Source organism: Pinus tabuliformis, chromosome 2_2 (genome assembly GCF_031772625.1).
Source record: "Pinus tabuliformis cultivar Carrire ecotype Pingquan chromosome 2_2, CPIR1, whole genome shotgun sequence".
Lineage (NCBI taxonomy): Eukaryota > Viridiplantae > Streptophyta > Pinopsida > Pinales > Pinaceae > Pinus > Pinus tabuliformis.
Window position 1 is genome coordinate 1,238,575,932 of NC_142300.1, and position 13,370 is coordinate 1,238,589,301.

The 13,370-nt window shown below is 35.1% G+C and overlaps 1 pseudogene across 1 annotated transcript; it reads left to right on the forward strand.

Moving 5' to 3' along the window:
* The first annotated feature begins 376 nt into the window (after nucleotides 1–376).
* Nucleotides 377–7,720, forward strand: LOC149197975 (dirigent protein-like; annotated as a pseudogene). The gene is made up of 2 exons (XR_016254248.1): nucleotides 377–1,150; nucleotides 7,221–7,720. The product of XR_016254248.1 is annotated as a dirigent protein-like (transcript).
* The last annotated feature ends 5,650 nt before the right edge of the window (nucleotides 7,721–13,370 follow it).

The following is a 13,370-nucleotide window of genomic DNA, read 5'->3' on the forward strand; positions in this document are numbered from 1 at the left end:
ATTTGACATACAACCACATACTAAATTCGACTATCACTTTACTCAATTTGACTCAACACTTAATTAACTCTGTAATTTTAGATAAATCTCTATACGAAAATTAATTAACTATTCTAATAAAACAAAACTGAGTAAAAGTTTGGAAAATCTTTCGTGCCACACCCACCCCACTTTCTCTCCGAAGCATGTGTTATTTCGTTGAATGTAATGGCCACGTGTCCGGTAGCTTTCGATTCTTCCACCAACTACTTGTCATGATTGTCCTCTTACATGCCTAAGGGGCAATCGAACGTTTAAGTTTCAATGCCATGACTTCAAAAAATCAAAAAAATTGTAGAGAGTAATATGAGGAAAGTCGATATCAATGGCATGGCGAGGAACTCGCCTGTTCCTGCATTTACATATATATGAATATATGAAGTTTTATTCTGGATGGAATCACATTGAACGTCAAACGAACCAGGCGCAGCAGGTCGGTATATGAGGACAAATGTTATTTGTATCAGAATTGACGATAAGACTCCTCATTAATTGCTAGCTGACCCAAACTGATACCCATACTGACAGAGAAAGCTAAGTTGTTTTTCTATTCAAATTTGCACATGATGTACCAAGCCACTAGTTGTTTCTATATAATGAGTTGTATCGCCATTACACTCATGAGTTGCAGTGAAGCTTTGTCTTGCTATTCTTCTTATCCTTGCACTGCTTTCCCAATCACACGTCTTCTTACATATTTAGTTTAGAAGATTGGCAATGGCGATCAAGAATAATAATAGAGCTGTGTACTTGTGCTTTCTTATATGGCTTCTAGTGTTCACTCTATCGTTGCGAACTAGTGATGGGCATGGGTGGAACAAGTACCCATTTACAAGGCCTAGTAGGAATCTGGTTTTGTATTTCCACGATGTAATCTATGATGGTACCAACGCCAAGAACGCAACATCTACGCTTGTGGGTGCTCCCCACGGGGCTAAACTCACACATCTCGCTGCAAAAGACAACTACTTTGGAGACTAGGCGGTGTTCGATGATCCAATCACTCTCGACAATAATTTTCACTCGCCCCCTGTGGGAAGAGCTCAGGGATTCTATTTCTATGACATGAAGAATACCTTCAGTGCCTGGCTTGGATTCACTTTCGTGCTGAATTCAATGTTAGACATTCTACAATTTTAACAATGATTCTGCATGCGGAATAAACTCAAAGAATCATTAAACCTTATTGCCCAGGGATACAAGTTACCTCCAGCCATCGGTGAGGTATTGATGCAGGCCACAGTCCACAAGCTTCTCCTTTGGCACTCCAGCTTCTGTCCAAGCAAAAGAACACAAAATTCTGAAGGCACTTTCGAGCTCTGTTATCTCAGCTAGATGGTGTAGAACTGAAGGGGGTTGAGATATGAGCTTGGGGACCAAACAGATGAACATATAGCTAAGCTTCCATCAAGCTTCTAAAAGCTATGTGTTAGAAAAACCACAAATCAAGGTAGAGATCAGATCAAAGTAATGGACCACTTTAGTAGCTCCCAATTATAAATTTAGTAATTGCAGTTGATTTTCTTAACTTAAGGAAACTACTGCAGTTGGTTTCCATAAGTTAAGAAAAGCTGCAATTCCATAAATCAAGGTAGCTTTTGTGTAAAATCAATGGAGCTTAACATTCTCCCACTTGGTCCATACTTCCAAACTTAATGTCTCAAAAACCATTGACAATCTTTATTAAGTAATAGATACATGAATCATGGCGATAAGTCCTCTAATGACGAGTATTATCTTCCATGTATTACTATGCATTTATTCTTATTCTAATTTATGTGGCAACAATTTCTTAATGAATAAACCTTATGTTTATTCTTGGTCCTGCTTAAATGAATTTTCTCAAATCAACTTAAGGTGCACATAAATATGAGAAAAAACATCACAATAATTAAGAATTTCATTAACATTGTCCATACAATGAAAAAACTGCATCATGGAACCAAGTCCCATATTCAATACATGATCCTTGAAATTAACTATGGCATGCCCTTAATCAAAGGATCATTGATCATTAACTCAGTGCTGACGTGCTCAATGACCACTTTATTTTCTTTAACACGTTCCCTTATAGCTAAAAACTTAATGTCGATGTGTTTATTTCGACTCCCACTTTTTTAGCCATAAAACCAGCAGCTGAATTATCACAATATATTCTCAACGGCTTAGATATAGAATCCATAATTCTAAGCCCAGAAATGAAATTCTTAAGCCATACACCATGTAAAGCAGCCTCAAACATGATATACATAAGCATGTAGTCTTTGGTCCCATGAAGGTACCTCATTACTTTCTTTGCAGCTCTCTAGTGGTCTAAACCTGGATCATTCTGACATCGTCCCAACATTCCCAATGGGAGCTACACTTGGTGAACAATCCTTCATCCTGAATCTCTCTAAAATTTTATTAATATAGGTTCCCTGTGACAGACCCAAGTTGCCTCGAAATCTGTCTCTATGGATCTTAATGCCAATGACATAAGATGCCTCACCCATATCATTCATATCAAAACTTTTAGAGAGGAATTGTCTCACCTCATGTAGCAAACCCTTATCATTGGTTGCTAGCAAAAGGTCATCCACATATAAAACAAGAAAACAAATTTTACTCCCACTAACCTTCAGGTATATACATTGATCCATAATGTTTTCTACAAAACCAAAAGAAGAAATTACACTATGGAATTTCAAATACCATTGGCGGGATGCTTGTTTTAAACCATACAATGACTTCTTGAGCTTGCAAACCAATTGCTCACCATGACTAGAGGGGAATCAATGAAGATGTGTTATTCATGAAGAAGTGTTATCAATCATTAATGAAGAAGTGTTATTAATCATCATCTTTTAGTACCAGTGTGAACATGCATTGAATCATATGTGACATTGTTTTGTAAATTAATGCAGTAAAGACCATTAGACAAAATACCATTCCCAACATAATTAGATTTATAGAATAGACTGAAAGATTTTTCTAAAAAGTTTAAGGAATATCCAAAAGGTACAAGCCTTGAAACTGAGATCAAGTTTCTAGAAAACTTGGAACATAACAGGTCTTTTCTAACTCCAAAACAAAACCACTACTTAAAGTTAAATAACATGTTCCTATAGCTTCCACATGCGAGCCCATCTTGTTTCCTGATAAGATGCTTTGCTCACTTCCCACTGGCTTCCTTTGGTTTTGCAAACCTTTGCAAGGAATTCTAAATGTGAATTGTTGATCCAGAATCAATCCACCATGTGTTAATATTAACATTAACCATATCAGATTCACAACAACCAAACGAGATTACTTCCTCAAGTTCGGGAATGTCAGAACGAATTTCAGAGAAATTTGCAGGTTGTACTACTGCATCAAAATAAAGAATCACATGCTTATGTTGAGGCTTAATAAACTTTCATGTTTTACGTTTTACCAATGTAAAACATGGTAAAAAGAATTAAATCAAATGACATGAAAATTGCCTGTGGGATAAATTTTCAATTCAAGCAGATTCAATAAAACTTTATGAACTTTCACGTTTTACCAATGTAAAACATGCTAAAAGGAATTGAATCAAATGACATGAAAATTGCATGTGGGCTAAATTTTCAATTCAAACAGATTCAATAAAACTTTATAAACTTTCATGTTTTACCAATGTAAAACATGCTAAAAAGAATTGAATCAAATGACATGAAAATTGCCTGTGGGCTAAATTTTCAATTCAAGCAGATTCAATAAAACTTTTATGAACTTTCATGTTTTACCAATGTAAAACATGCCAAAAAAAAATTGAATCAAATGACATGAAAATTGCCTGTGGGCTAAATTTTCAATTCAAGCAGATTCAAAAAAACTTTTATGAACTTTCATGTTTTACCAATGTAAAACATGCTAAAAAGAATTGAATCAAATGACATGAAAATTGCCTGTGGGCTAAATTTTCAATTCAAGCTGATTCAATAAAACTTTATGATAAAATTTATTAATTCATAACTCCTGTGGGTAAGTTATGAAATTTTATCCTAATTAATCACATAAATATAATAAAAATTCCTGTGGGATAAAATTTATTATATTCAGTGTAATTAATTACAATTTAATGTCTAATCTTTATGTGATCTTGCCAATCAATATATAATTTTATTTAATTAAAGATGCTGTGGCTACTCTCTAATTAATTAAAATTACATGGATCACTAGACATTAATTTTGTTGCATAAACAAAATTTAACCAGACAGAAAAATAATGTTTACTGAGAGGAGTAAGTCAAAATGACATTTTAATAAACTCCATATAACTGTAATAATTCTCCAGCGAATTCAAAAGCAGGTTAAAGTAGTCAGTATGACTACAAATTGATTGTTCAATTTATAAACTTAACCCGGAGATTGACTCACAAAATTGATTTTCAACAATGCTAAATCTGAATTTCATGCGAACTGAATGCCCAAATGAGAAATAAACCATTTCTTATTTCTCTTTAATTACAAATGTTCATAAATGTAAGTTCAATGTAATGTAATCAATTTACTTTGCATTTTGCATTGTTGATCTTATATAGTTTATCCAAATTAACTATATAAATAAAAATAACATATACCATAACAATCTTTAACATACATATAAACCGTTATGGTATATAATCAAAGGGTAATACCATGTGTTATAAACAAAATCCAACGTTAAACAAATACTTGGCATGGAATAACCTCCACCCAAAATTATCAAATAACATAAAATGATCTTAAAAAATGAATGTGATTGCAGATGCCAAGAACCTGAGTTAATGGTATATGCGTATTCACGCTAGGATGGACTGATGCCACAGTCTTTTCAATGCGGCTTCCACCATGCAAAAATTTTGAATCACTAACACGTTTGGCTTTACTTCCCTCAAATATATATAAATGAACTCATGTGCAATAATCATGGAATAAAAAATTGATTGCCCGAATGAGAAATAAAGACTCGGGATCAACACATATGCCATGGGTTACATAACAAATACAAGACACTCCCTTTAAAGAAAATAAATAAATAATCAAAAGAACCCTTTTAAATTACGTTCGGACTCTATGAAGCGGAATTTAATAGTGGTCTAAATATAAGGTTGGTTATATATGTAACCAACTCCATTATTAAACAAACAAACCCACGTGCTTGTGACAAAACCAAGTCACATAAACCAAAAGTTTTGTGAACGGTTATAAAAATACGACTACTCCTATGAAATGAGTGGTGACCTAGCTTGACGGAGTATTAATAAGCAACATGTGAGAAACAAATAGGCCTTGCCTTCATGCTTCTTGCACCACGTAAAACCAGCCCTTTAAGTTGACTCGCCAGCACTTTAAATATTTACTCAGCATATATAGCATGACGGAGTACAAGTAATAGTTCAACTTTTTCCCAGATACATAACACATCACCATCCAAGTGTCCATGGCATGGAAGTTGATGTGATGTGATCGGCCAAATAAAGGATTATAATCCTCAACTCAAAAGTCTTGCTAAACGGAAGAGCACACGTAACTCATTGCTATGTGACCTTCAGCATAGCATATTAAATTTGACGCTCTTCCAATGTTCAAGCCTAACTCTTTTATTTTAACCAGTAGAGCCCTCATTGCATCAAATATGCTACCTTAGTGGACCAATGAAAATGTTCGCATACGCAATGTTGCAGACCTATCTGACCACCAATAATTCAACCCAATCCATCATGCGGAAAGGACCAATAGCTTTGTTAATTTATAGCTGGTCCATACGTTGCAATTAGAATTATTGATATATGCATGTGGCCGGTAAAATAAATGCCAGACAACACATTATCTACTTCAGCGCATCTGATAGGACGAAATATCAAGACAAATGCAACCTGAGCTGGCATTTGTGTCAATGTCAAAAATAAAACTACGGAAACAAATAAAAAACAGACAAAGAAAGTGCTGGAAAAATTCTTGGTTGACATCCTTAGGTCGTTGGTTCGAATCTGGCAGGTCAGACCAGATGAATAAGAAAGAGACCATGCTTCGAATATTAATGATGTAAAAAGATCGATCAGAGAATTAATAAATTTTCATTATCTTATTTTTCTTCTTTTAGATGGTGACTTTCCTTTGAGATTGTGTCCACGCTATGATTCGAGAGTCAGTAAGTATGAACACGCAGAAATTTGCCAAAGACTCGGAGAAATTTGAATAATACTTTCAGCATTTAACTGGGTTTCCTATCGATAACTTGTCTAAACCCAAAAGTTCTCATTCCAGCACTGATTCTAAAACAACCTTGAGAAAGTATTGACAAAAACATACAAATAGAATCACCCAATACATAAAAGCCTTCCAAGACCCTGATAACCAAAATGGGTAAGGCTCCAAAAATCCGCAGATTCAGTTTAATAATGCTCCGAATGTCAATACCACCAAAGGCAGTCCCAATTAAACAAATTACAAGCAAGCCCATGAGACAAGATCCTGAAAAAAAAAACTAAAGTGTGGTATTGAAGAATAAGAGTACGCTGGTCACACCGAACCGTAAGTGCCACGGTTACGGGTATCTACGCCATTTTAATACAATAAAACAATGGTCGCTTCAACCGGGATTCAAATCATTGATTATTTCAAAATAAAAGGACAAAAGGGCGGCGAGAGAACACCAAGGCAGAGATAAACTGCTCTGATACCAACTGTTAGACATTCTACAATTTTAACAATGATTCTGCATGCGGAATAAACTCAAAGAATCATTAAACCTTATTGCCCAGGGATACGAGTTACCTCCAGCCATCGGTGATGTATTGATGCAGGCCACAGTCCACAAGCTTCTCCTTTGGCACTCCAGCTTTTGTCCAAGCAAAAGAACACAAAATTCTGAAGGCACTTCCGAGCTCTGTTATCTCAGCTAGATGGTGTAGAACTGAAGGGGGTTGAGATATGAGCTTGGGGACCAAACAGATGAACATATAGCTAAGCTTCCATCAAGCTTCTAAAAGCTATGTGTTAGAAAAACCACAAATCAAGGTAGAGATCAAATCAAAGTAATGGACCACTTTAGTAGCTCCCAATTATAAATTTAGTAATTGCAGTTGATTTTCTTAACTTAAGGAAACTACTGCAGTTGGTTTCCATAATTTAAGAAAAGCTACAATTCCATAAATCAAGGTAGCTTTTGTGTAAAATCAATGGAGCTTAACATTCAACAGACTACAAAGGCACTATCACATTCGCTGGAGCTACCCAATACTTACTAAATACAGAGATATATCTGTTGTCGGAGGCACTGGAGATTTTTTAATGGCAAGAGGAATTGCCACCATCTCTACCGATGCTTATGAGGGAGATGTATACTTCCGTCTCCGGGTGAAGATCACACTCTATGAGTGGTACTGATAGTATTTTCTACTGCTTTATCATATGAGTTGCGTCTATGTCTACATATCTCTCCTCCTGCCCGCTCTTCATTTCTTATATCGATTTTAGTGTTCCCCTCTATGAGGCATCTGCTTGAAGGTCCCAAATATTGTAGCGTCAAAGTGAAATAATCTCTAATAATGTTGCTGGTGAGCATTAGAATAATTTATTCCGCCCAGATATTATGTATTATGTAGATGGGAGATTACGTGAGACTTCGAGCGTAATGAACTCTGTTGTCTAAATTTGGTCGTCTAATAATATAACTCTATTGTTTAAAAGATGTAGAACTGTTTAAGATTATTGTTTAAAAGATGTAGAATTGTTACAGCTTTACATATAGCTCTTGGTTTATTTCAAAAAAATAGTAAATATTATAGCTCTGGTTTTATTTGGAAAAAAAGTAAATATTAAACATTATGCCGTAAGTTAATTATTAATTCATTATATTTTGGTTTATTTTAGGAAAATAAAGAAATATTCAATAAACAAAATAAAAAACAATAACCTAATAATTATTAGCTTATTACATCGTATTTATTATTTAGCAAAAAAAAGATAATTTATGGAAATCCAAATTTGTATGCAAACATCTATATAATATGGCTAAAAGTATCTGTATACAAATTTATATATATATCATATAATATGGCTAAAAGTACTTTCACATTACCATCTAAAAGTAGTTAGGTAACTCTAATGTTTTTAGATATTACTTTAGGCTTGATTTTTAGCTTGAGAAACAACGACTCGGGTTATTTAAGTCTTAAAATCACCACCTGCTTACGCCACACTGACTTTTAACATAGCTAGATTTTTGCCCACAGAATCTTTAACTACTTACGACACATTACAGAGTGACTTAACATTCAACTCCATCAGTGTCCAAAATACTATATTATATAAATTTAATATTTTATCTTTTTATATATTTTTTGATGGAAAGGCAGAGGAGACAGGGCATGAATTCACACATAAAACATGAGTTGATGCTCTTCTATTGATCACACAAAACATGATGATTACAATGAACCCGATGAAGGGTATTTATCCTTTTCTAACTAGCTACTCGCCTTGACATGCATCCACATGCAACCACATGCAACCACACGTCTATCACTTAACTCGACCTGACTCAACAATCAATCACACAATCACTTAGTTAATTGACTCTCTATGTTTAACCAACTCCTCATGCATGAGTAATTATCTTATTTTAACACTCCCCTTTAATTACGACTGTTAAACAAAAACATGACTCATGACAATTCAAACATGCCTGCTGGTCTATGTCTCAGCTAGGCTTACAACACCCAAGTTTCTTCTATGATCACTAGATTTACAAGGCTTCTAGTGAACTTCTCCATTTCTCACAAGTTCTCTAATAAAGTGATATCTAGTATCAATATGCTTGCTCTTCTGATGAAACACATTATTCTTCGATAGTGCAATCCCTGAGGTGTTTTCACAATATATTGTTGTCGATCCTTGTTGTTTATGCTTGAGTCCATCAAATACTCTTCTTAGCCACACTGCTTGACATGTTGCTGATGTTGTTGCTACATATTCTTCTTTCGCTAATGCAAGTGTCACAATGGGCTGCTTCTTAGATGCCCATGAAATCACACCTGAACCAAGATGGAACACAAAACCAGAAATGCTCTTCCTATCATCCAAACTACCTACAAAATCATTGTCTGTGTATCTAATCAAATATTTCATTTATGTGCTTGCATACATTATGCCACAATCTATAGTTCCTGCGATGTATCTCAGAATTATTTTTCTCACACTGCAATGTGTGTCTTTTGGAGTCTCCATAAATCTGGAAATCAAAATCACTCTTTGCATGATATCTGGTCTTGTAGCTGTGAGATACATGAGGCTGCCAACCAATCTTTTGAATAGAGTTGGATTGACATCTGATCCTTCATCATCCTTGCTTAACTTTGTACCTATTGCAACTGGTGTAGGGACAGGTTTGCAATTTTCCATCCTAAATATTTTCAAAAAATATTTGTCATATTTATTTTGACCAAAAAAAATTCATTTTTCAAATTGTTCAACTTCTATGCCAAGAAAATATTTCATCAGACCAAGATCTGTCATCTCAAACTCTTTCATCATGGCTGATTTAAATTCATCTATCTCAAAATCACCTGTAAAAATCATGTTATCAACATATGAGCAAACAATCAAAATTTGTCCATGCTCATTTACCTTTGTGTATATCAATGTTGCTTCTACAAAATCCATTCTTAATCATGTAGTTGTCGATTTTTCTATACCAAGCTCTAGGTGTTTGCTTCAGTCCATAGAGTGCTTTCTTCAACTTGTAAACTTTCTCTTCATTACTCTCAACTTCATATCGTAGAGGCTGCTGCACATAAATTTCTTCTTCTAGAATTCTATTCAAGAAGGCTGATTTCACATCCATCTGATATACTTTCCACTTGTTCTAAGCTGTTGTGGATAAAATCGCCCTTACAGTATCTAATCTGGCTAATAGAGCAAACGTGTGTTCAAAATCTATTCCCGGTTGCTACGAGAATCCTTTTGCTACAAGTCTAGCTTTAAAACTGTCAATTTCACCTTTCTCATTCAACTTTGTCTTGTACACCCACTTCACACCAATGAGATTTTTTTCCTTTGGAAAATCAACCAAATCCCATGTATCATTCTTTTCAATAGCTTCAACTTCTTCATCCATGGCTTGCACTCAATTTTCATCTTTGATTTCTTCCTCAAACGAAGAAGGTTGGAATGACAACAATTAAAAATTTGAACTAACATCCAAATCATCATAAATATCTTTCAAACTTCTCATCTTTATCTTACCATTGCTTGATTCACCACCTGATTGATTGCTAGGAGAATCTTGATCTGTTGATCTCTTTGAGGATCCATGCTGCTCTGAAAATCTTGGAGTCCTTGTTGGTGTGTCTCTGTTTGGTGTCTTCACCTATGATTCTTGATGCTTCTTTTCTGCTACATCATCTTCTTCCATTAGTGGTAGTTGTGCATCGACTGTTTTGTTTACAGCTCCATTCCAGCACTCATGTTCTTTGAACACAACATCTATGGTAATTATGCTCTTCTTTGTGACAAGGTTATACAATTTGTAAGCTTTTGATTGTTCACTATAACTAGTGAATATGCATTTTTCACTTTTGTCATCCAATTTTCCTCTTCGCTCCTTAGGCACATTTGCATAAGCTACACATCCAAATACTCTGAAATGAGATACGCTGTAATACATACCTGACCATGATTGTTCTGGTACTTTGTTCATCACACTCTTTGTAGGAGATCTGTTGATCACATAAATAGCACATGCAACTACTTCTGCCCAATACTTATTAGACAAGTTTTTGTCTTTAAACATGCTTCTTACCATGTCCATAATTGTCCTATTTTTTCTCTCTGATACACCATTCTACTGCGGTGTGTACTCGGTTATAAACTGTCTTCTAATCCCATGTTGTTTGCAGTAATCATGGAATTCCTTTGAGTCATATTCTCCACCATGATCCGACCTCAATACCTTCATCTGTCAATCACTTTGGTTCTCTGCTAACACTTTGAATTCTTTGAACTTTGCAAAAGTTTCAGACTTCTGCTTCAAGAAATAAACCCAAGTCTTTCTGTTATAGTCATCGATGAAAGTGATGAAGTAACAACTTCCACCAATCGACTGTGTTGTCATAGCTCCACACAAGTCTGTATGCACTACCTCAAGAGGTTGCTTTTCTCTATATGCAACTCCCTTTGAAAAAATTTCATGGTGTTGTTTTGCCAAGATGTAACACTCACAAGTACTAGTTGGTTCTTTGATGGGAGGTAATCCTCTCATCATCTATTTCTACTGCAACAATCTTAAACTAGAAAAGTGCAAGTGTCCAAATTGAAAGTGCCATAACCAGTAATCATCAGAACATGCAACTGTAAAATAACTCACCTCACCACTGTAATTCATAATTAGAGGAAAGAGTCAGTTCCTCGTCATCTGCACCTTGGCTATCCATTTCTTGCTTGGGGGCTTGTCATATATAACACATTCTTGACCTTGAAACATAACTTTGTATCCTTTCTATGTCAATTGACCAACACTTATCAAATTATGTTTGAGACTAGGAACATAATATACCTCTGGGATTGTCTTCGGCTCCCCTTGCTTGGTCAAAATATTGACCACGTCTTTGCCATCTACTTCCATAGTGTTGTCAGTCCCCAAATTTACCTTTGTTTTCATAGATTGATCAAAATTTGAAACCAAATCCTTGTTGTCTGTCATGTGGTTACTGCAACCACTGTCTAACAACCACACACTAGCATATCGTTCATGCATGGTATGGCAAGCTAAGAACATGGAGTTAGAACTCATTGTAGCAACATTAGCTCTCTGGTTCCCTTGATCAACTATCTTCTTCCTGCAATCATGAGTATAGTGACCAAATTTATTACAATAATAACATCTCACCTTTTATTTGTCAACTGTTTGATTATTGCTGAAGCTTTTGTAGTTTCTTCCACTTTCATGTTCATGCTCTTCTCGCCCATCTCTCTGACCACCACATCTTCCGCTTTGTCCTCTGCCTCTCGTTCTACTTCTGCCTTGGCCTCTATCTCTTGAAATAGAAACCTGACTTTTGAAAGCGGTCTCTAAAGTGGAATCCTTATTTTTGTCTATACTTGCCTCATGTGATAGAAGTGATCCCATCAACTCATCAACTGCCAATGATGCCAAATATTTAGCTTCTTCTATGGCTGCTACCACAACATCAAATTTGTAAGACAAATATTTGAGGATCTTTTAAACCACTGTTTGATCTTTAATTTTTTCACCATAAATCTTTAACTGATTTATCATAGTTATGACCCGATTCATGAAAGAATTGATGTCCTATGTCTCTTTCATTTGTAGACTTTCAAAATCTCTCCTAGTATTCTGCAACTTAACAATATTTACTTTGGCCATACTTGTATAGTTTGTCGCTAAAGTATTCGATGTTACTTTTGTTGAAGACGTGATCATAATCTTCTGGAACACTACTCGGTCGACTCCCTGCTGAATAAGTTACAATGCTTGTGCATTCTTCTTCTTGTCTGTCTTCCATTGTTCTCTCTTTGCATCACTGAGAGCTCGTGCTTCTGCTTCATCCTTAGGTTTTGAAAACCCAAACTGGACATAATCCAAGACATCATGTGCCTACAACTTGGTCACCATCTTAATGGACCATACATCATAATCTTTCCCTATAAACAGTGGGAATTGGGGCTAGAAATTGAGAAATCCATCTTTATCCAAAAATACCTTTTTGAAAAAAAACCCTAAATTTCTCCTTTGTAAAACTAATTTTCAAAAAAAATACCCTTTTTAATAAAACCCTAAATTTTTATTTTATTAAAAACTTGAAAATACTTTTTAAAAAAATCTTTTTCAAAATCCCTTTTGAAAAAACTTTAATACATTTAAAAAAAATACTTTTATTGTGATGACGACCGGCGACACACACGTTTCACGATGACTAAACCCTACATTTGTCCTCTAATGCTAGTAAAACTGACTTGATTGTTAACGCGGTTCTCTCTTGAGCTTAAACCCGCTATAGTGCTTTGTATAGAACTGTAGGATGCGTTAATGCTCAAACCACGAGAAAAAAATAGATTTTTCCTCTCACACCGTTGGAAATCTGTTCTCCCTCGCTCTGTGTAACCTTGCGTTCTGATACCAATTTGTTGGAAAAGTGAAGGAGACAAAGCATGAATTCACACATAAACACAAGCTGTTGTTCTTCTATTGATCACACAAAACATGATGACTACAATGAACCCGGTGAAGGGCATTTATTATTTTCTAACTATTTACTCACCTTGAAACGCATCCACACGTCTATCACTTAAGTCGACTTAATTCAACACTCAAACATTCA